The sequence below is a fragment of the Apus apus genome, chromosome Z (assembly GCF_020740795.1).
Source record: "Apus apus isolate bApuApu2 chromosome Z, bApuApu2.pri.cur, whole genome shotgun sequence".
Taxonomy (NCBI): Eukaryota; Metazoa; Chordata; class Aves; order Apodiformes; family Apodidae; genus Apus; species Apus apus.
This window is the reverse complement of record NC_067312.1, coordinates 61,568,450-61,593,746: the sequence shown is the minus strand read 5'-3', so window position 1 is coordinate 61,593,746 and position 25,297 is coordinate 61,568,450. Positions and strand designations below refer to the sequence as shown.

Sequence of the window (25,297 nt, the reverse complement as noted above, 5' to 3'; positions counted from 1 at the left end):
GCCCATTAGCAGGTTTGGTTCCCTATCAGATCTCTGCTACAGCATGCTTCTTCCACTCCTTTTTGTTAATAAGCTCTCTGACTCTGGTGTTTCACCTTTCTGATTAACCAGCTGTTAATCAGAGCACTGAAGCAGAAATCACTTGCTTCTGCTTTAAAAACAAATGAACAAACAACCAACCAACCCAGCTACAGAAAGCAGAGGAGTCTGAAGAATTGCAGAAGGGAAAAACTGAAGAAATGCACAAATGTCTGATTTCTACACTATTTATCTGACACTTTCTAGAATAAGAACTAAAACTGAGATTTTTTACATCAGCTCAAAAATGCCCTCAGTTCATAACAACCACATATTTGTCAGATTCAGGGCATTTGTCAGATTCAGGGCATTTTTTCTTGTATTTGTTTGGTGGTTTTTTTAAGGCTAGCTGTCTGAATGGGTAACTAATTCTTTAAGAAGTCAAATTCAATAACTGCTCCAATTCATTCACATTTTTGTAGCATCAGGGAAAAGGCATTATATAAAGATAAAGATAAGATAAAGACAAGATAAAGATAAAGATAAAGATAAAGATAAAGATAAAGATAAAGATAAAGATAAAGATAAAGATAGGCACATAAGCTGTAAATACTTTTACTGATTAAGCTATGCAGTTCTCAAAATCTGAGTTCTCAACAAAAAGCATCCCTTTGACTACTAGTGAACAACTACCATTCTTTCACTACCAGTGATGATAACTTCTAGGTGAGAGGTCAGCTTCTGGTAGAGAAGCTCCAGTTTGTCAGCAGTCACAACTGCTGACAAAGGTACACAAAAAATTTACCTCAGATGCTGTGGATGCTGCTCAGGTAGTCAGCTGGAAAGTTGCAAGACTGCTAAATCTGTGTTTTTCATCTTCTGTTGATACTTTCAATAACTTAAATGGTAGGGAAGCTTTCTAGTGACACCCTCCCAAAACTCCAATAGACTTCAGAGACTCTATTTAGGAGACATCATTTTCACTGTGATTTTTTTTCTTATCAGCTAGACATAGTGCTGTGCAGTTAAACAATGCACATTTATTGCTTAAATTCAGCACTTTGAGCAGCTGAAACATAAACCATCAGTGCACCTCTAGGAAAGGTTATTCTTCAGCAATGGCTTGGATATGAAGCTTGAACCAGTGGAGAGCGAAGGCCAGTTGTCACTTGGGATGTATACAAGGATAGCCAGTAAAATAGAAGATGGAATTTCTCCACCTCTACACAGCACGCATTAGACTGTGCTTAGATGCTGTGTCCAGTCAGGGGCCTCTCACCGTGAGGAAAACACCAATAAGCCATGATAAGCTCAGCAGAGAGCCACCAGCACGGTTGAGATTCAAGGGCACGTAACAGCTGCCCCCAGTGCCTATGAGAGCTGTCATGGAGCTGGGCTCTTCCCCATCCCAGCTCCATGACAGCAGCTTTTGCTGCAGTGGGTCACTGAGGAGTGCTGATAAATCATTCTATTCCATAATAATTTCACTTTTTTATACGACAGAAGAAAAAGGAGCCATTTATTTTCATAAGCATTTACAATCTCAATGCTTTTTCAAATTCTGATTTTTTTTTCATTTATTTGTAATTTCCACTTTCATATGGAGTAAATCTCACCATGTACTAGCCATTCTAATCTACCTTACCTGATCCTACTAAGTAGTTATTTTTTCCCTTTGAAAAGCAGCCTAGAATTATGTTTCAAATTAGTAATTTCTAACATATCACTTTCACACTTTTTAGTTTCAAACCTTCTCTAAACGTATCTAAGAATCCTACTGGCATTGTCAGATCCTGTTGCTAGATGTAGTTAATGTTCGGATCAAGCTGTGATGTTTTCACTGCAGGAAACAGTGACCCTGTAAGTATCGCAATTATAACTATCATCAAAGAGAATGATGAATGCATAGAAGTGCAGAAGAATTGTCAATGCAGAAACACCTTTGTTGAATACATTTGTTGAATATATTTAATGCATCAGGTCCAGCTAGTAACAGCCTGGTTTTGGTAATATAAATACTGGATTTAATTTTACTCATTTAATAGAAACTTAACACCATAGCATTCCATTTTACAAAATAGTATGTCACCTCTGAAAGCATGCCTTCATGATTTTAAATTTAAAAAAAAAATAATTAAAAAACAGACACATTTTATGATTACATAAAGAAATTTTTCTAGACTAAAGATTTCTCCTGTGGTAATAAAATGAGGTTTATAACTAATTGGAGTTTTCACTGCCTCAGAATTCTCTGCGCTGCCCTCCACTTTGCAATACAACAATATGTCACTAACAGGAAAGATCTGACTGTATGCCATTGCTCTCCTCAGATCAGTTGTATTTACATACCATTCAGATTACTTCTAGCATGTCACAACACACTTCACAAACAAAAGAAAATATGTCTAACAATTCTATTGACTTAGCCTTGAGATTAATCTATAGAAAGGCTTTGTAGAGACGCAGAAAAGGGAAAAAAACCCAAACAACTAAAGGAAATTATACAAAAACGACTGATCTAGTTTCATCAACTATTGCACCAAAAATATCTTCATAAAGGCCTGATGGCCTGCTTGTACTGCATGTGTTTGTGTTATGGCATGAAAGATGATCTGCATCATAGCAGACAAGTAAACATCAGCTTTCAAAGTGTATGCCTTTCTTCCTGTATTTGTAGCAAACTATCAATTTTTAACACAAGCTTTCATCCTTCTTGAAGTCAGGTATTCTAAAGGCCACAACTCCCCATTTTCAAATATAAGTAGGACTTCTATAACACTTTATATAATAAGGGGACTAGCACTGGTGAACTGCTGCTTCTCAAAACATTTGAGTTTCAGATATCTTCTTTTATATCCAGCTTAAGTACAGACAGGTTAACAGTGACCTCCTGCCTTTCATCTAAACTGAAACCAGTATTTTAAAAATTCTGTCATACATGTTAAGTGTTCTTTTTTTGTTGTTTTGTTTTTGTTTGTTGTTTTTTTTTTAGGAAGTGCAAAGCCAATGACAGAGCAAACTCTTTATTCACTCTTCAGAGACATTTCATAGAATAACAGAATCATAGAATGCCAGGTTGGAAAGGACTTCCAGAGTCCCCAACAGGAACCTCAGGTCCAAGCTTTCAAGGTACTACTACAGTTTATATGAGAGTGCTCAGTACCCTGTCAAGCTGACACCTAAAACTCTCCAGTGTGGGGGAATCTACCACTTCCTTTGGGAAACTATTCCAATGTTTGATTGTCCTCACGGTGAAAAATTTACCTTTTGTGTCCAATTGGAATCTCCCCAGGAGCAATTTGTGCCCACTACCCCTTGTCTTTCCCATGTGACTCCTTGTAAATAGGGAGTCTCCATCTTCTTGGTAGCCACCCTGTAGGTATTGGAACATTGTAATAAGGTTTCCTCAAAGCCTTCTTTTCTCAAGGCTGAACAAATGCAGTTTTCTCAGCTTCTCCTAATATGGCAGGTTCTCCAGTCTCCTGATCACCCTTGTGGCCCTTCTCTGGATCCTCTCCAGCCTGTCCACATCCTTTTTGTAGAGAGGGGACCAAAACTGTATGCCATACTCCAGGTGTGGTCTGACAAGCAGCAAGTTGAGTGGGATGATGACTTCTTTACCTCTGCTGGTGATGCCCTTGTTGATGCAACCCAGCATCCTGTTGGCTTTCTTTGCTGCTGCAGCACACTGCTCACTCATGTTGAGCCTGTTATCCACCAAGACCCCCAAGTCCCTTTCCACAGTACTGCTCTCCAGCCAAGTGGATGCCAGTCTGAACTGCCCTCCTGGGTTTTGTGTTCCCAGGTGCAAGACCTTACACTTCTCCCTGTTGAACTTCATAAGGCTCACTCCACATTTCGGGACTGCTCACAGCTCAGGAGATGCCATTGGAGCTGCTGGGGATGGGGGGAGGCAACAGGGGTTTGCACATTCCTGCACATATTTGTATATAGTTGTAAATATATTCTTTTATCATTAGTATCCAATTAAAGCTATCTAGTTTAGTTTCCAATCCAAAAGCCGCTTTCCTTATTCTCTCTCTCCTTTCCTTACCTCAATGGGAGGGGGAGGGGATAGAGACCACTGTTATCATTAACTTAATTGCCAATCCTGAACTAAATTGTGACAGTGTATATATATATATATATACCCACCTGGATGCGTTCTTGTGTGATGTGCTCTAGGTGACCCTGCTCTAGCAGGGGGGGTTGGACTAGATGATCTTTGAGGTCCCTTCCAACCCCATATATATATGTGACATAATACGTACCTTTTTCCTGAATAAATTTTATGTAGAAGATACAATAGAAATAGAAAAATTATAATTACTAACATAGGCTAAGCATTTATCTAATTATTTTTTCTTTATAACATCTCTGAGACAAAGTCTTCTAAATCTGTACTAATTGATTTATAAGTCAAAACCATGTCTGCATATACTCCTTATACATTACATCGACAATTCTGTTCACTGAGGCTTTGTTTATGATTCTTTCTGGGTAGTAAGCATAATCCATACTTTGTTGTATTTAGAGTAAATATGAAAAGGTAATTAATGACAGAACTTAAAAACTCCACTACTGGTAAATGAGGAATGTCTGCTCTACAAGCTACAGCTCTTTGCCTATCTGCTGTGCTAGGCTGTGTAACTGCTGTGCTACCATGTGTGCCGCCACTGCTGCACCAAAATACAAATTCATATATTTGCCAGAGGACAAAATTTTTTTCCACTGAAATTCCACCTTTTAATTAAGTATTGAACACAAGTCATTAAAGAAAGAGAATCACTCTAACATGCGAAAAGATACCTGACTGACTTCATAAATAGGGGTGGATATATATTAATATTCACCTAAACTGCCATTTGTCTTGGCAAAAGAGTAATTTAGAAAAAAAAGGTGAAACCGAGTACTATCTACTTTAAACATTTTTTTAGTAAATGACAACTGAAATTAAACATTGGGTAAAGCAGGTTAACTAAATGCTTACTATATTTTTTAAGCTAGTGTGACATGACCCACTTTCTGTCCCTAAATCAATCTCATGCACAAGCTGTGGCATGTGTAATCCATTCAAATAACTGCCTTAGCCTACCAAAAAGGTATAAAGGGAACCATTTGGAGAAAAGCAGGTTGTCAAATGCAGATTTAAACTGAGATAAGTGATTTAAGGGTTAAAGGAAATCATATTATAAAAAGAAGGTCATTAGGAAAAACATTATCTGCTGAAGTCAAAGAAATGTAAAAATAACTGTTCAGTTTTAATTCTTTGTCTTTTGCCATTCCTAGGCAGGTAAATGTTCACAACATGGATCTCTATAAAACAGTAAACCAGCTCTCAATAAAATGAATCAACAGGAAGGAAATCTATTGCAGAAGACTTGTCTGAAAAGGTGGTACGTGTGAAATAGCCCACACGATGTGTTTGTATTTAATTTTCTTTTGCGACAAAGAATGAGCCTGGAGCAAGCGTCACAGAACTATGGCGGAATCAGGGTGCACTCCCACCAGATGCACCATGTTCTTAACTCCTACTTAACTTAGTGGGTTAAATGCTTTCAGTAAACTGGAGAGACATGGATTTGATGGATGGATTGTTCAGTAGGAAAGGAACTGGCTGGATGGTCATATTCAAAGAGTTGTGGTCAACAGCTCAGTGTCCAAATGGAGGCCAGTGATGAGCGGAGTCCATCAAGGGTCAGTACTGGGACCTGTGCTGTTTAACCAGTGACACGGACAGTGGAACTGAGTGCACCCTCAGCAAGTCGGCTGACGACAACAAACTGTGTGGTACAGTCAACACACTGGAGGAAAGGGATGCCATTGAGATGGACCTTGACAGGCTTCAGAGTTGGTCCTATGCCAACCTCACGAGGCTGAACAAAGCAAAGTGCAAGGTCTAGCACCTGGGTCAGGGCAATCTGGGTAAAGAATGGATTCAGCACAGCCTTGAGGAGAAGAACTTGGGGGTGTTGGTTGATGAAGAGCTCAACATGAGGCAACCAGATAGACTTGCCGCCCAGAAAGCCAACCATGTCCTGGGCTGCAACAGAAGGAGAGTGACCAGCATGTTAAGGGAGGTGTTTCTTCCCCTCTGCTCCACTCTCCTGAGAAACCCACCTGAAGTACTGTGTCCAGTGCTGGAGCCCCCAACACAAGAAGGACATGGAGCTGTTGGAGTGAGTCCAGAGGAGGGCCACAAAGATGATCAGAGGGCTGGAGCACCTCTCCTATGAGGACAGGCTGAGAGAGATGGTGCTGTCCAGCCTGGAGAGGAGAAGGCTCCAGGGAGACATTGTAATGGCCTACCAGTACCTGAAAGGGGACTACAGGAAACCTGGAGAGTGACTTTTTGCAAGAACATGTAGTGGTAGGACAAGGCATGATGGGTATAAACTGGAAGAGGCCAGATTTAGATTAGACATTAGGAAAAAATCCTTTAGTGTGAAGGTGGTGAGACACTGGAACAGATTGTCCAGGGAAGTTGTGGAAGCCTTCTCCCTGAAAGTGTTTAAGGGCAGGTTGGATGGGACTTTGAGCAACCTGTTCTAGTAGGAGGTGGTCCTGCCCATGGCAGGAGGCATTGGAACTAGATGATCTTCAAGGTCTCTTCCAACCCAAACCTCTGTATGATTCTATAAATGTTTGCTTTAGTGCACTACAGAGAATGCAAGATACAGTTGTCTTGTACCAAAGACTGCTACACTTTCTTTAAATCAGTGGTGTTAAAAAGATTCATCCCACAGACCTGATACATCTCATTTGTAAAATTCCCAGAAGGTTCAGAAGCAAGCTAATTGGAGATACTAAGTGGTATCATCATGAAACTATACCTGGTTCGGCCTGGACTCGATTTAACCTTATTCATGTGGCACCTTCATCACAGTTAACATTTCCTTAGAGACTTAGCTTTTCTGAGTCTCTAATGCCACATAAGCCAAACCAAAATACAAAAGAAGTAAAATTAAAAGTAGCAATAAAAATTTTCCATGTGGTTTGACATGGAGCTAACTCTTTGCAGAAAAGCTTGGTTTACACAGAAAGTTCTACTCTTTCTCCCTAATTTCTTTCATCCATTGCTGGGTTTGAATATCCTCATGGATTAAGACTGTGGAAGCTGTGTCAAGAATCCACCAATTTGCACATATTGAAACATGCACCAAGTTTTCCAGTCACTTCCTTATTTCTCTTCCCTTTTGTTTTATTTTAAAATAAAAAGATAAATAAATCCATCAAGAGAACAGAACTCTAAGGTCTGAGGTATTCAACCCCAGCTTAAACTTAACAAAAAAGCCCACATTAAATGGATTTAAAAATAAGTTTCATATCAACAAAATGACAGTCATCATGGAATAATTTTATTTTGTCAGCTTTGAATATATTATATGTACTAACTTTAGATTTGCAACTGAGTGGGTCTTTTCACTTCAAGAGGCATTTACATCTTGGAAAGCAAATTAAGTTATGCTTGTTTGCCAAGCTTCCCACTGTCTTGCCTTATAAAAAACAAATGAGATTGAATACTTTGGTAAAAAAAGGCTTGATACTTCATTTCTTCACAAAAATAGTCCAACAAAATATTTTTTGTTTACAGATTTTTCTAAATAATGTAATATGCCAAACAAGACATATAAAGTAAAAAATAGTAATGAAATTCACTCACAAATATATCTGCTGAGTATGTGGGGTAAAAGCTCCTCAAACAGCACAGTTCTAAAGTCTGTATCTATTTTAAAGCTAGGAATGAAAAACGCTGGCTGAAGAAGCAAAGCAGGCAGGGCATGAGGTAAGCAAGCTTCAATAGTGAATTCTACGTATGGTTACCTTCTAATAATAATATGTAGGGTACAAAAAAAAAAAAGTCCTGTCATTTACTAAAAATATACTTTAATAATCTGCAGTTTTGATATTAATCTCCTCCCTCCTGACTTCCCATCTTGAAACAGAGAAAAATGAAAGGGAAAATATATTGCTTTGCTTACAATGGGTGGTGCAGTATGAATGACATTGCTGCCACATCCGAGTCCCAGCATCTCCCACAAAAAACAACAACTTTCCATTAAAGACTTTGTAGGATACTCTAGAATGTTCAGTGCTATGAGAGAGTATAGTCTCCCCTTTTTCCCCCTTTTATGCTCCCTCTCACCCATACTTGCACCAACTTCTTATTCTTAACACAGATCTAGATTTGCTATACATGAAGCTGGCTTGTTGTTGCTAGATCCAACAGAAATCTGAAAATAGCTGGAAACTATCCATATTAGTATTTCTGTAGGACAAGAGAAAAAGGGGTTAACAAAAATCTCATTAGCTCTGCTGAACAAGATAACTGCTTTACTTAAGAGATTACACAGACAATTCTTGCACATTCTCAGACAATGATGTACTGGCATAAAGCAGAACCACTACATGAACAAGTTTTGGAAGATGCATCAACCTCTCATACAGACTCTTCTGTATTATAATTCACATAGACTTCCACAGCTTTAGCAGTCTGCAGAAGAGTTTTTCTCCACCAAAATGTAAATTATCAAGTGTTAAAACTGTTATAAATGAAGATTTGACAGTGATAGCGTCTTTCTTGTGAAATTACTATACCAAATGTCACCTCATTTAATTAAATTGCAAGACAGAAAGTTGAAACTGTGGGGAGTTTTAAGACAACAGTATTCTATAATACACTTTTTAAATAAGACATAAAGAACGACAAAGGAAAAATTTAGTATCTGATTGGCATGTATAATAGTATTTTCCAAAGAAGAATTTTGCTCTCATGCCATGAACTGAAATGTCTCTTCTCCTACTGAGCCACAGTGTAAAGGATGCTCTGAACAACTGACTTGCTACCAAAAAGGAAGCCTCTTGACTTTTCTGGCGCATTTTGTCAGTGTATCAGGTTTACACATCAAGTTGTTTATAACAGGATGGCTACAGGTGTGGTTTATGAAAGACTCCAGTAGCAGCCTCCACCTAAGACACAGGCAGTTCCAGACAGCTCAAAGACACTGTATCCAGTGGAGAGGACATCACATTGGAGCAGGGGAAGAGTGTGAGGAGGAAGAAGCAGCAGAGACAAAGTATTATGAACTGATCACAACCCCATTTCCTATCCCCCCATGCCACTCACAGACAGAAGGTAGAAGAGTCGGGCATGAAGCTGAGCCTCAGGGTGAAAGGTGGATTTTGTTTTGTTTTCATTAGCCACTATCATAATCCGTTATTAATTGGCAAAAATGAAATTCATTTTCCCCAAATTGAGCCTGCTTTGCCCATGGTGGTAATTGCTGAGTGATCTCTGTCCTCATCTCGATCCACAAACTTTTTGTTGCATTTTCTTCTGCTGTCCTATTGAGAAGAGAGAGTGATAGAGCTGCTTGATAGGCATCTAACAGCTAGCTAAGGCTAGCTCACCACAGTCAGGGATTAAAAATGCCCTTTCCATTCAGGAAGCTTTCCATTCTGAAGCCAAAAGCCAAGTGGGAAATTAGTCCCTACATTAAGCTGTTCCCAGTGTTCAGGTCCACAGCCTTTCAGACCAATGGAACACCTCGGTTATTCACTCTGGCATGAACTATATAAAAAAGAAGAAAGATTTGCTCCCAGACTACATAGATTCCAGAACACTTCTAAACTCTAAAATATCTGTGAATTTTATATTGTATTGACTCATACTTGAACCAGTTGGGTATTCAGTGCACAGGTCTTTTTATTTTTCATGATCAGAAAATACGGAAGGGGGGACTTAAAGGTTTAAAGTATTTAGGTTTCCTAGTTTTATACATTTTGAAGTCTTATTAAGGTAAAGGTCATTATTTGAAGTAAAATGAGTGAGATTTTTCTTTTTTTTTTAAGAAATAACTGATTGTGCTAAAATATTATGCGAGTAACGATGATATAAAAGCAAATCACTGAAAACCATCTCAAATGTTCCAAACCTTAAAAAAAAGGAATACCAGCCTGACACATCATCTTTTCCAATAGTGGATACACAGTTCCTTATAGATGGGACAAGGTAATTCCTGGAAAAAATCAACATTGTTTTTATGAACATCAGCTCATACTGCTCATCACTTAAGCTTTGACAATAGACACAGGATGGAAAAGAAGTATGTAGTACAGCTGCCTACCCTAGCAAGTCCCACAAAACCAGCAGGAAATCATAGTCAGAATTCATATTAAATGCTTTCTTGAAGACAGCAGCTTTGTCTTTGGGCATTACACAAAGTATTCCAAATGTATTCCTTTTTTCCTCCTCTCAATTAACACTCTGTTTCTTTAGATCTAATTACTGACCTTCTATATTGTGAGTTTGGAAATCTTGCTCCTGGACTGCTAAGGGCATTTGCATAAGGACCTCTCCCTCAAATTAGAAGTTTTTAACTATCGCAATTATTTAACTTTTTCTGAGTAATGGAGAAGTAGAGTGTTTGTCATACTTCTGTTTTTTTTCAATGCATTCAAACAAAATTTAACACATTAAAAAATGATGACAACAGAAAAAGGGAGCTCAGTGGTCACCTATAGGTTCCCATAATCTTCTTACAGGAACTTGCAACTGATAGGACTCAATCACTTCAACATGTCAGAGATGAATTCACCAAACCCACAATAAAAAGACAAATGTTACTCAGCACTGCCAATATTGTTTAAAAAAAAAAAAAAAAAAAAAGTTGTCTTCAAGAAATTTCTTAAGCACTCCAAAGAGATCTTGAGTTTCCCAAACTGCACAATTGGTTTGCAGATGTGAAAGAAAACAAGGATGGAAATAGGGAAGTGATATGCTTCAGATGCTATTTTAAATAAGATAAGTAGCTTCTATGAGTATTTGTCTGCAAATAAATTAGGTACTTGCAGACTGTGCCTGAACTGAGCTTTCAAATGCTACTTATTACAATGTTAAAATTGTCAAACTACTTCAGCAAGCTGAAAAGTATTTCCAGTACAAATGTTTCTGCAAGAAAGATGGAAAGAGGGGTAATTGAGAAAAGAAAAGATGATGGCCATGTGATATCATATATTAACTCTAGACAAGGGAAGGGCAGCTTACCTCTGCAAAAACACTTGGACCAATAAAATGACAAAAGTTGTTTTCAAAGCTGTGTTTGCATTTTAGTCATGTTCTTCCATTTCATCTTTCTCTTTCTGTCCTCTCTTCATGCTAGATGAAACCTTTTTTTGGGGAAAAAAGGCTATTTTCCACACATATATTCTGAACAGAGCCAAAATACAATCTGAAAATGAACAATCACACTTCAAAATACTTGAAAAATAAATGTTTCCAGGTGACACATTTTTATAGGCTTATGTTTTTTAATAGGGTTCTTAAAGGTATTTTTTTTTCAGGAGCCACTGGCTTGACACTTTCTGATTTTTTATTTCACAGAACCAAATTAGCTGGCTACAACCACGCTGAGAAGTCACAAAGAGGTCAGAAAGGAACATGTTCAGAAGGGTGAAGAGTAACTGCCTGCACTTTCTGAGCTGCCAACTACCAAACAAGCAGCCACACTGTCAAAATAAAACATACTTTTCAGCTGCAAAAAAAGCCAAAACTCTACTATAGTACTGGAAATGCAAACAAATCAGTGGGATTATTTTAGCATACATGTTCAATATATCCACACCAGGAGATTCCTCTCCAGGCTTTTAATAAGCAATGAAAAAACTAACCCACATGACACTGGTATGCCATTTGTTTCATCTTCCCAATTGAAAAGATATTAACAATAACACTTATACCTAAATTTGAGTTAGGTAGGTTTTTCATGTCATTTACAGAAGATTGGCTAAACATTAGCCCAAATGCATTCTGTTACTTACACAGTTCAAAAAGATTTCGGTGGCTGACATTCAGAACTTGCAGTATGTAAATCAAACAACCCATCTGTAATATCTGAGATTTATCCCTAATAACTCTGAATCTGTTAAAGACTTCAAGGCAATTCTTAGCCAACAATACACTAGAAGTCCTTAAAAAATGGTAGGCAGCTGGCAGCTTTCACTAACAAAAGACATGCTTACAGAACAAGAACAGCATCCACTTAAAGAGGTGACTTTTTCTTGATGAGTTACATCGCCTCTTAGGGTATTAACTCTGAATTATTTGAGAAAATAACATTAAGCCAGTATCTTCCTAAATAGTAAATAACACTTTTAAATTAAAGCACAGAAAGGAAACTGATCTGAAAAATATTTCCAATCAAGGCTCTTTTATTAGCTATGTCTTAAGTTTCCTGCTGTTCTTCTGTAATTGAATGGCAACTAAGAAATTCTATACCATTATACACTTTACAGTTAAATATATAATTAGAAAATTCTGGTGAATTATATGTACTAAAAATAATCTTTCTTTTTAAATTCAAACTAGTAAAGGTCAAGCACATGATTTAAAAAAAACAACAAAAAAACAAAACAAAAAAAACCAAACTACCACATGAAATAAACAAACAAAAACTCAAACAAAACTTCTTTGAAATATTCAGTTCTCTCAGGATCCAACGACAACAAATGTTAATCACAGAATGACAGAATGGCTTAGGCTGAAATGGACCTCTGGAGGTCATACAGACCAAAATCCCTACTCTTTTCTTATATCCACTGTTTCTTGGGAAGAAGATAAATTGTATATATTAACCTTGCATTATTTACTAGACATACAATAATGTTGCTTAGTGAATTCACTCTACATCTCTGTAACATCTCCTGCCTAGCCACTTGCTTTTTTCACACTGGTAGACTTCGAGATTCATTGTGTCTCTCCTCATGCTTTGTCTTCCATCCTGAACTGCAAGTAGTTTGCTAAAATAATAAAGAAGTCACTTAGAAGCCCTGCTGTTACATATCAATCTAACATTGGTAATCCCTTTTACTAGAATCTTACCTTACTTTCTTCATTTCATTGTGATGTTAAAAGTAGAAAGCAAGCAAAAATTGAATGGAATACTACAGACTATAGCAGTGGCTATGTTTTGAAACATGCAAGCAGATGTTGCGGGTTGTGACTGCATGGAAGTTTCTCTCTTTAAAATTTGAGGCTTTGAAATAAGTTGAAAAATGCTCCAAATTTGTTTCTAGTATAATTAGCATTTAGTTAAATACAGAATTCAACTCATTATAGACTCCAGACAGCAATCCTTTTATCACCGTATTCTCATCTTGCCATACAAGAGCTTAGACGCACTTCAGTAAACTAATTATGCTCCTCAATGTATTTACAGGCTTAAATCTGTATAAAACAATCAAATACTTCCACTTGACTATAGAGAATATATTCTGATCTGTGTTTTATTTTTGACTTCCATAAAGTTTATTACTGGGTGAAGAACAGCCACAAGAACAGAAACTTAGAAAACTAATTATAAAAAGAAAATAAAATTGAACGCTAATAACACAATCTTAAAAGGCTAGGCTACCTCATATGAATGCTTTCAACCTTCAAATTACTGCAAGTGACCACTAAAACTATAACAGCATTTAAAATATACAACATTCACAGTTATTTTTTGAATTATTAGCCTTCCTCCTCTATTAAGAGATTAATGCCCTCCCAAAAAAAAGAGCCACAGCAGTATCTTTTTTTCCCTTGCCTGATCATTGGAAAACAATCCAAGATCTTACCCAAAAGTTTACTACTTGCCAAGTTTTTATTAGCTAACTTTTTTCTTTAAGTTTAATGGAAATAAGAGAAAAAGGAAGGCACTATTCTTAAAAGCATGCATTTTTCTTGCTCTGCCCTTAACACCGTTTTTTCTTCAGCATTAGCTTCCAGGAACTCACTTTTGTTTTCTCAGCTTTTCTCTAATGACAAGTCATGTTACAGTAAGTCACATCAGCCTGCATAAATCATGCAGCAAATACACTGAAATGCTGAAAAACACTTTTCTCCTCAAAGCTATACTTACATCAGTAAAGAAGTTAAGAGGTTCCATAGGAAAAAATAATGCCTGCATGGTTTAGGGGAATAAATAAATAAATAAAATAGTACAGTATCAATGGCCAATTTAATCCCTATGTTAAATCTGGTTATTCACTGGAGCTAGGCATAATTCATTTCTGATGCATGCCCAAGAAAGAAATTTCAGTCTGGTTGTTGTGTTTTGGTTTGTTTGTGGGTTTTTTTAGAGTCTTCAGATAGAAGAGGAGATGCCTCAAAACCAATCTGCAGAAGGCAGAAACAATAGATTTGAGCAAGACATCTGTGCATATACAGAAGCAAACCCTGAAGATGTACAGTTCTGTACACTGCACAGTCAAAATGATCTCTCCTGCTAGCTGACTAAAAGTAACATCCCACTGCAGCCACAAAGTACAGCTTCCAGTCTCAGAAAAAAAAGTCTCCCCCAAAATAAAAATAGAGTGAAAGTAACATACAAGATGCTTTTAAACTTAGAGAATTACAATCAAACAGTAAAGCCTTCATCTAAGAAGAGTTTTATAAAATGATGATCAGGAAAATACAGTTTGCCTGACATAGATTCTGCATACAACCTGATACACACTCAGACAGCAAGAAAGCAGGAGGATTAAGGGGGCTTGCACCTCCAGAAACCTTATACGATACAACACTCATTCCCATGTGTGGGGGGCTTGACCCTGGCTGGACACCACATGCCCACCAAAGCTGCACCATCACTCCTCTCCTCAGCTGGACAGGAGAGAAAATACAACGAAAGGCTGGTGGGGCAAGTTAAGGACAGGGAGAGATCAATCATCAGTTACTGCCAACGGCAAAACAGACTTGACCTGTGTAAATTCATTGCATTTATTGCCAATCAAATCAGAGTAGGATAATGAGAAATAAAACCAAATCTTTAAACATCTTCCCATCATTCCCTCCCTTCTTCCCAGGCTTAATCTTACTCCTGATTTGCTTCACCTCCTCCCCTCCCCTGGTGGCACAGGGGAGTGGGTGGGGAATGGGAATTGGGTTCAATTTATATTGTCTCTGCTGCTCCTTCCTCCTCAGGATAAGGACTCCTCACACTCTTCCCCTGCTCCAGCATGGGGTCCCTCCCACAGGAGACAGTCCCTCATGAACTGCTCCAATGTAAGTCCTTCCCACAGGCTACAGTTCTTCACAAACTGCTTCAGAGTGTGTGCTTCCCATGGAGTGTAATCTTCAGGAACAGACTGCTTGAGTGTGGATCCCCCACAGGGTCACAAGTCCTAGGGGCCATCCTGCTCCAGTGTGGGCTCCTCTCCTCACAAGGTCACAGGTCCTGCCAGGAGCCTGCTTCAGCATGGGCTTACCATGGGTCACAGTCTCCTTCAGACACATCCACCTGCTCTGATGTGGGATCCTCCATGGGCTGCAGGTGTATACCTGCTCCTCTGCAAGTCTCCATGGGCTGCAGGTGGACAACCTGCCTCACCATGGTCTTTGGCACAGGCTGCAAGGGAATCTCTGCTCTGGTGCCTGAAGCACCTCCTCCCCCTCCTTCTTCACTGACCTTGTTCTCTGCTTAGTTTTTTCTCACATATTCCCACTCTTATCATCTGGCTGTTTTTCTGCGCAGGTTTTCTTCTCAATTCTTAAATACACTCACTGTACCAGGGGCACTACCACTGTCACTGATGGACTTGATCTTGGCCAGCAGCAGGTTCACCTTAGTGCTGGCCAGCATTGGCTCTGTAGGACACAGGAGAAGCTTCTAGAGCTCTGTAGGACACAGGAGAAGCTTCTAGAGCTTCTCACAGATGCCATTCTTGTAGCCCCCCTGCCACCAAAATCTTTCCATGCAAACTATGACACCTGACATTATCACAGCTGCGTGTTCTCTTCTTGTCCGCTCTGATCAAGTTCACTCTGACAACTTAATGCAAACAGCACTGCTTTAAAACGAAGCTGTTCAGTTCCTCTTCCTCCAAGAAACTCTTCACAGCCCATTGGGATTGTTTCTTAGCAAGGCAGGGGGGCTTCTGAGATTGGTGGCCATAAATCCTGGAGTGTGGCACTCAACCACAAGAGGAACTGGTAAGGTCAGTGCAAAAATGTGCCAGTTGACCTAAAATACGGGATATCTTTAAACTGAATAAGGAGCTGAAAAAAACCCACCTAACAAACAAAAAAACTACACCCCCCAAATTAAGCTATTCTTTAATAGCTTAAAAAAGAGATTTTTCCAACAGTGTATGTGAATATATTTACTCACAGCTCTTTACTGCCTTTAGGTCTTTGAAGCTATTGCACTACTGCATTGATAAGAGCTAGGAATCTTGAAATCCTCAACATTCACCCACCATGAAAGATATGCTGGGAATGCCAGCATTTAATGCTTGTTTTTGGGTTTGGAGATTTTGAGAAAATCAGACAAACATGGTATTGCCATGGAAGCTTGTAAACTGGTGGAATCTGACAGTGTAGCAATACTGAAAGGGAGCTGGTGTGTCTGGAGTTAGCATTTCTTTGGAAAAACAGAGAAGGCTGGTTTTAAGAGACGAGAAACTACTTCTAACAAGTTTCTGCAGTTTACAGTCTAGTGGTGGGCAAATAATGGGGAGAAAAAAAAAGACAGAGTGATCTGTCCACTAGGATTCCTGGTTTCACCATAGAAGGTTGTAATTAATTGGGAGCAGGTGAGCATCAATCCCCCTTCTAGCATCCAGTTCTTGGCTGTGTTGCAATCACTTGTTCTCAGAGACAGGTTCTGCTGTCACTGACAAATACAGGCTTCCATTCTTTAAGACAGAGTGATTACTGATAGAGAAAGGGCAGCTGTACAAGAAGGTGGTTATTCTGTGATCTAAAACATCCATGCATTGTGCTGAGCACTCTTACTCATACACTCCACTGAACAGATTTCATTATCATTACAGGGCAAAAAATCTTGTTATACTCTGATAGCAGAAATCTTATGAAAAACAACAGTGACTGCTGAGGAAGAGGGTAGTCACCAGCAGCTGTAAAGATTACTGCAACATCCTTTTCCCAGATCTTGAAGAAGATAAACTTGCCTCATCCAGAACTATCCAGAATGTTGTTGCAAGATGACTAACCTAGTAAGTCTTTTTGAAAAAGGTTCCTTTCTACTGGAACACTTTTTCAAGCATTAACTTATTTTTCCTTCTTCTCCATCCTCCACTGTATGCTCTCACTCAGCCTTGCAGCAGGAACAGCAACAATAAAGTATCCATGATTAAGCCACAGAGTTACAATTTTCAAGTGAGAATTTGTGAGCTTTCTTCAATGCTACCCCACAGAGGTAGGGTGGATATTTCTGCAGAAAACCATTACCCTTCTCCTACAAAGTATTTGAAAAGCCATAGCTGAACAAATCAAAATGATTAATATTGCTTTCCTGTGCTTCCAGTTAATACTCACCCATTGATTTTTGTCTTATCCTTACACAGCAAATCACTAAGGATATTCTGCTGTAGTATCTGGTACAATACAGTCCTGATAAATAACCAAATAATACAAATAATTTTGAATCACAAAGTACTTGTGGAAGCAGCCTGCGGATTTCCTTCCCTTTCCCTTTCCCCTTTTCCCCAATTACTGACTAAGTCTATACCACTTCCCAGCTTGAAATATTTTATTCTAAGCAGCATTGTAAATACCTGCACAAAACCTAGGAAGCCTGGTGGGAAGCTGTGGCTGACCCTGAAGGAAAATTAGACAGCTGTGTACAGACTCTCTCAGCTGCTGTTTTCAGTTTCGCTTTTTTTCTACTGAAAAATATTTAACGTATAGAACTTCAAAAGGCCAATTCCATTTCACTCTATTTTCCCCATCCCACCCAGTCCCTGCAATACTTGAATACCTCAGAACTGCACTTTCCCCAAAGACATGCTGTAGCATCCACCCACTAACAAGATAAACATATCCAGTGAATAGAAAAACAGTGTATTTGTTCAAAATAAAAATATTTGCATATATTTCTCAAGTAAAGGAAGTCAAGGAGGCAGAAATAGAGATTACTAATTGTCATGTCTTTTCTATTTCTGAAATTTCTGCCTTGTACTCTTTTGACTTTGCCTTAGCTGTAGGTTCTCCTGCCCTCTGCTGCTCCAGATACTCATACCTTACAATGCTGATGTTAGGGGTGTTTAAAATCAGTAAATTGTCAATGAAATTTTATTTGGCTCACAAAAATAATTTTAAAATCACCTTCTTGGAAAGAAACATGACATAACTGATTTAATATTTCTTCTCTCCTTTAATGTAAGCTGCCAGCTCTTTTCATCTGAAGACTTTGAATATGATACCGTTCAGGATGTTCACTTTAACAGCATACTACTACAAGATCTGTTAAAATTATAGTTCTGTACTAATAACCACAGTCATTCATGTCTGGAGACTGGATTACATTTGAGTAAAATAGGAATAAGCTTCATGCCCTAACAAAGTCTCTTAGCTACCAGAGTAAGTCCTGTCACAATGTATTGACAACTCAGTGTTCTTACTGTCAGAACCCCAAATTGCTCCTGCACAGAAACTTGAAACGTCCATCTGAAGCTGCAGCAAAGCATTCACACAAACCTACCCCTTATCTATGGCAGCCTAAAACCAAATGTCCTCTTGGACTTGAAACTGGCATGATACCTTCTAATGCACTGTGAATTAAAAAAAAAAGTTAAAGCATTATTAACATTTTATTCAACAAACCATTTATGATTATACCAAAATTCAAGAAAGACAAAAATTAGAGGAAAAAAATAAAGCCTGCTGTAACACTAACACTGCAACACTAATACTGTTGAAGGCAATGGAGGAAGAAAAACTTGAGTCACACCAAAAAGGAACCTGCCAGATATCAGCCTAGCCGGCTGATCACACATCACACTTGTGCTATTCAGCTACTCACCTGGCAGGTTTTCCATTAGAAACAAAGCAAAACAAACAGAAAAATAACAATAACAACAACAAAAAACCACACACACACAAAAACTATGGCCTTTACGTTACTTTGAATTAGGTCCACTATAATAATGTAAGTAAATAGATACCTCATTGATTCTGGAGGGGCTTTTTGCACATAAAGGGGGAATAAATACAAAATAAATACAAATAAATACAACTTTACCTATTCCTAAATAATCACTGGAAGTAGAAGACTAGAACCTTTGTGTGTTTCCTGAGATATGACAAGGGCTTTGCATCACATCTTGCTACCAGCATCTGGGTTTCCTATTTAATATTAAACAAAAGTGCACTCCATTTCTGTTGCACATTCCATTTACTTTCTGGAACAAGCCTTCTGTGCTGGGTGCAGGTGCCCAGGTGCTGGCAGAGGGGCTGCAAGGTGGCTGCTGTGAGGTCCTCTGCCAGACACAGCCAGTCCAGCCAGGTCCAAGAGACCCACTGCAGGGCACCTGAGCCCAGCAGCCAAGATAGTGGCATCTCTGTGAGAAACATTTTAAAAAGGGTAAAAAATGTGCAACAGCAGCAAGGAGAGAGGAGTGTGAAATAAACAACCCTGCAGGCACTAAGGTCAGTGAAGAAGCATGGGAAGAAGATCCAGTCATCAGAACAGAAATTTCCCTGCAGTCTGTTGTGAAGACCAGGGTGAGGCAGGTTGTCCCCTACAGCCCATGGAGGACCACATCAGAGTAGACATACACCTGCACTCATGGAGAACCCCATGCCACAGGAAGTGCACTGAAGGAAGCTGTGACCCTGTGGAGGACATAGGTCAGAGCTGGATCCTGACAGGATCTGCAGCCTGAGGAGAGAAACCCATACAGGAATAAGTTTTCTGGAAGGACCTGTGACCCCTAGGTTTCTGGAAGGACCTGTGACCCCTAGGGGACCAAAGATTAAGAGGTCAGTTTCTAAAGAATGGCATCACGTGGTGAGGACCAACACTCGAGCGGTTCTTGAGGAACTGTAGCCTACAGGAAGGAGCTTACACTGGAGCAGGGAAAGAAAGTAAGAAGGAAGAGGAAGTAGAGACAAAGCATTAAGAACTGACTGCAACCTCCATTTCCCATCCCCCTGCACTTTCTAGGTGGAGGAGGCAGGAGAGTTAGGAGTTGCTATAGATTAAGTGACCCTGTTGGACACCTATAAGAGGAACTGAAAGACCCAGAAGGGCTGGAACAGAGAGGGGTCAGTACTTCCCCCACTTCCTGCCATACTCTGTAAAAGCCAGGAGAATCAGAAGCTCAGCCCCTTTCCTTTCTGTGCCTTCTTCCTTGCTGCTGCCACTGCTTGGAGATTCTTCAGTTTGCCATGTGCTCTCCAGAATCCAACTCCATCAGGTGCTGTGAGGAACCCTCTACTGAAGTAGCTTGGCAGCAAGGGACTCTTACCCACCTATTCCTTTAATCATCAATATCAGTTTTGTATATATTTGTGTATTAGTTTATATATCTATTCTTTCCCCCATGTGTTATTCCCTTTTTCTGTTACAGCAATTTTGTTCCAGTTTCAATTTCCAACCCTTAAGTCTCCCCTCTTTATTCCCCTCTATCTTCCCTTGGAAGGATGGAGGGGGTGTAACCAGGAACAATTCTGCCTTCTAGTTTGTGGTTCGCCCTTATTGTTTAAACAAGGACACGAGTGAAGTTCAGCTTGCGAAGGAAGAAGAGGTGTTTAAAACTCCACATGTGACAAAATGCAGCTTTTTACCACTGTAAGAAATCATTCCTGCTAAGAACCAGAAGCTGTTTCCTATCTTCATTTGAATCAAGAATGAACTGCCTTTGAATCCAGCTTCAAATGAATGACAAATTAATTTCTTTACAGGGCTGGCTATGGTACAGAATTCAGACATTTTTGCATGTGCAGTGTTTCTTTGTGTAGAAGAAAACGCTACTTTCAAAACACCCATCACAAAATCTTTTGTGTACTAATGGCAAATCAACATCTAAAATCTTAAATAACAAAGTGCATATAGGAAAATTCCTGGTGAACTCCTGCTCTCCACGCACACTGTAGGAGTAGTGGCAGAACAGTGGCATCAGCAGATCTGATAATGTACAGGACGATAGCTCTAACATCTAATGATGGCCATCTACTGAGAGCCTGGAACTGAAGGGAGTGCCTTGGACTAGATCCAACTGTGGACAATGATTACGTAGTCAGGATTTTGTTCTGATGAACGAACTTCCACATGTACCAGCATTCTACAATATTCTGTTAATGAATTACAAGTTATGAGAAAAGAGAGCTGGTGAGGACAATCCTGTTACTGCTCCCTCTGCTAGCCACTTAGCCTAACTGCCAGATGTTAATGATAGTTCTGGATTAAGGTGTTATGTTGAGTGACTTACAAGAGTGCCACTCCTTGTCCTCAGTGTCATTTGGATTTCTTACATATGCCTGTTTTGAGAACTGTTGCCTATTTCCTGTTCGATGTTTCATGTTTACTCAGTCTCAGAAATTGGCACTTAACAGATTCAATAATCTTCCCAACGGTCTTTCACAGGTTATTCACATCATGTGTTTGAACCAATTGTAGTAGTTTCTACCCCTAGGAGATGAGGGAACCAGTCAATTTAGTTGAACTCAATGGTGTTTCTTTCCTCCACCTATTCTGTTAGGAGTCTTCTTCCTCTGGAAGCTTCTTCTCTTAGTGCTTCTTCCATTCCTTCTCATCTACTCATCTGTGTCAGTATAAATTACTAACTTATAAAAACACAAATAAAATACTTCAATATAAGCTGATTAAAATATTGTGATTCTGGAAAAGAGTTAAGGAAATGCAATAAATCTTGTAACTTGCAGTTTTACTTTAAGTTTCAGGAGAACAACAAGATTTTTCATCATTATTAATACCTTACTGAGCTGCAGTTTTAAACCCCTTGAAATGTGTGAATGAATGCCATATGAAGTACTGTAAGCAAGGTTTGTGATCCTGACTATTCCATGACCAAGTCACAAGCAGAGTGGAAAGTAATAGTTTGGAAAAGAAAGATGATTTGGGGAGGGCAGTGAGTGATTTATGGTTTTGAAAAGATCAGCACAAAGAAAGGGAGAAAGAAGCAGTGAGGAACAACTAATGCAAATCAACTGAATGGCTCTAGAGAAGCAAATGAGCATACACTACATTATAAACACATTATCCTTATACACATACAAACACTAAAAGGATCTTTTAACAGATCTCTAACCAAACATTGCTTCAACCAGGTTTCACAATTGCTGATGTTTAATTATTTTTTTTTATTAAATCACAGCTTTCTTACTCTGTAATCATAATATCATAATGTTATTTATAACTTCAGGTGTATACGTTTAAATTATTACATATAACAGAACACTGAGAAAAAAAATACTAATGCATAATATAAACCAGGCATGTCAGAGCAGTATTTTAGAGCTAAACACAGGACAAGAGGTAAGGGAGGACCCACACACATCTGAGTAAACTCTGCATCAATCCCCATAGAGCGGATGGTTTGGGGCACTGTTCCTACTTGCACACATAGCCCACCAAAACACTCTTGGTTTTACAAATACCTATTTTCTTAAGGATCTTTCAATAACTACCAGAATTTGACCAATGCAAACCTTCATTTCCTTTTGAATCTCTAAGTCTTGTATTTGAAGGAATTCCCTACAGCTGAAGACCTGATATTTGGTCCTGTATCCAATGCTGAATAGTGAAGCCACTGCAAGGTCTGAAGCCAAAACCAGTGCTCAGCCTAACTCATTACCCCAGAGAAGGCATACCATTTTTTTTTAGGAACTATTATGAAAGATGAGTCTTTCATTGAAATCCCAATTAACTGTAATTAATTCTTGACAGAAGGGTGATGTAAGATGATGCCAATACTATTTCAGTCCATCCAAAATGACATATTCATCTTTTAACGATTTAAAGTTTATCATCTTACTTGAATCTTATATTTCTGAGACCATTGGTACAAAAATGTCTTCTTTTTAATTGAAGCACAACGTGAATACATAATGACAGAGTAAAACATAGAAAGAGTAAATCCTGGAAACCTTTAGAAACAGACACTGGCAAATTTAGTACTTTACATCCTAGCGCTCCTGTGTATTTATTCAGCACAGTCGTGAGGCTTCATTCAGATACTCTGAATGGAGTGGACAGTCCCTACAGATGTGTCTGTTGTGTAACACACTGCATAGAAACACAATTTATTCCAATGCAACAAAGCTATGTGATAATGCTATTTTTATAAACCCTCTGTTCAAAGAGGGATTAGGTTCTAAATGGTATCATTTAAAAAGCCGACAGGGATGGTATAAAACTACAGAACACAATCTTGCCTGTGGTGTAATGCTACCATTTATCTGGAAGACAGATCAGATGGATGCTGTAAGAGCAAACTTTCAAGCTCCTGGAAGGAAAAAAAATTGCCATAATTATCCATAAAAGCTTAGTGGAAAATTTTCTTCCATTGGTTCTATTAAAAAGTAATTAGCACCTGTGCAACTGCCAAAAATTGGCAATTAACATTGCTACATAGGAGAAAACTGGCACTTAATCTAGTTAGTGTTCTCAAGGAACCCTCTAATGCACTAATGCTATCTGTCTATCCAACTATCGTAGGTACTTACATGGCCCCTATTACCATAACATATAGGCATTTTACAATCTTCAGTGCAGTTATTTTTACAACACCCTGGTGAGGTCAGAGAAATATAGTCAAACCAAATGCACAGATGTGGAGCTGAATTTAAGCTATAAAGTTACACAGCATTTCATTTTCAAAATCCTTTGTCAGGAGGCATTTCTGGGTGCACTATACTTGCAATGAAACCTAGAAGTAGGTCAAAACAAGGAAAAATAATTAACTTCAGGGCTTAATTTCAAATATAAAATAAATTGCAGATGTTAAAATGATTTTCAAAAAGAGCCCACTCCAGCCCAAGTTTAAAGCTTGAACCAGGGCTGGTTTTGGACTGCAACAACAGTACCCAGTTCCCACTAAAGTTAAAGCCGATTCTCATTCAGATATTAAAACTACAAAGATGGTCTTTCTAGCGTTTGGACAGATGCACATTCAATGGAAGGACAGCAACAGTTGAGCAAGAAAGCTGACAAACAGCCTGTGCACATGGAAAAACTTTGACACTGCCACAATGACCATATACAGAGGTCACTAGAAGATCTGAAAGAAACGACATTAAAAAAAAAATGGGCAAGACAGAGACTGTACTTGTGCATGCATGCGTGTAAAGACCAGACAGCAATACACTCAAATCAAAATTGTGCTAAACTCTGCTTTGCTTAGAAACCCTAACCTAGAAATGTAAAAGCTATATTAAAAAAAAAAATAAATCATAAAAGACCAATACCAACTTTCTTCAGTTTCAACTGCTGACTTAGGCATAATTTTAGTTACATGTAAAGTAGCAATTTGTCACCTCTAAATATAACAAAAACACACAAAAAAGTCCCCTTTCCTGTCTCTCCAAGTTTTGATGAGCCTTTCAACATATGTGAAACTAAACACCCCACTGAGTTTGGGGTTATGCTGCAACAAAATTTACAAATCAAAAACCTTTTGGAGTGGTACCAAAACAGAGTCTTCCTTAGAGCTTAATTAAAATTCTAGCAAAAAAAATGTAACCAGTCTGTTGTCACAGTATGTATTATAATGAAGATCAAACATATCCCAGTTATTTTTTTCTCTCTTTTTTTTTTAATTAATAAAAAAAAAAATCATTATTACAAAAGAGATGAAGACCAGCCACAACTAGGAAATAAAAGATACTCTTTGAATGACTTAAAATCATAGAATCATAGGTTGGAAGGGACATCAAGGATCATTATTGACCAAGATAACATGGCAAAAAGAGGGCACATTTCCTTAAATGACTGTTTTTTAAATGAAAATAACTTAATTACCTGTGAACAATGAGATAAAAAGGACTGCAATTTAAACCAGGAGATGATACACATTTCGATTGTAGAGAGAAAACAATATATCCATAGTACAGATAATTTAAAATTAATGTTTACAGTTAATCAATCATAAGTTAAAATATTTCCATAGACTGATTAGACTCCACAGATCCTGAAATGCTTTTTTAATAGGTAGCTGCTTATATCTGACACCTTGTAATACATGAGCATATAAGATCTTTCTGCAAAAGGTTCTGCAAAATTGATTCTGAGAACACAGAATAATGAAAATACAAGGCTGAAATCTCTTCTGAAAACAGAGTCTGCTTTTTGGTGGTATTTTCTCCTTTAATGCATACAGATTTCAATAGTGCTTCAGCTGAAAACAGTTAACAGACAGACACACTATTACATGTCTTCATTATTCAGGTAGTTAATTTTCAGCTAGCTGTTGGTTCATTTTCCATAAGCTATCTCACAATTTTTAGTGGCCTCTTTTCAGTCTAGGAAGCAAT

At 38.4% G+C, this 25,297-nt stretch overlaps 1 protein-coding gene across 1 annotated transcript in view; it reads right to left on the bottom strand.

The window, feature by feature from the left end:
• Positions 1-25,297, bottom strand: part of PRR16 (proline rich 16) — a 144,834-nt gene that overhangs the window by 103,135 nt on the left and 16,402 nt on the right. The window lies entirely within an intron of this gene.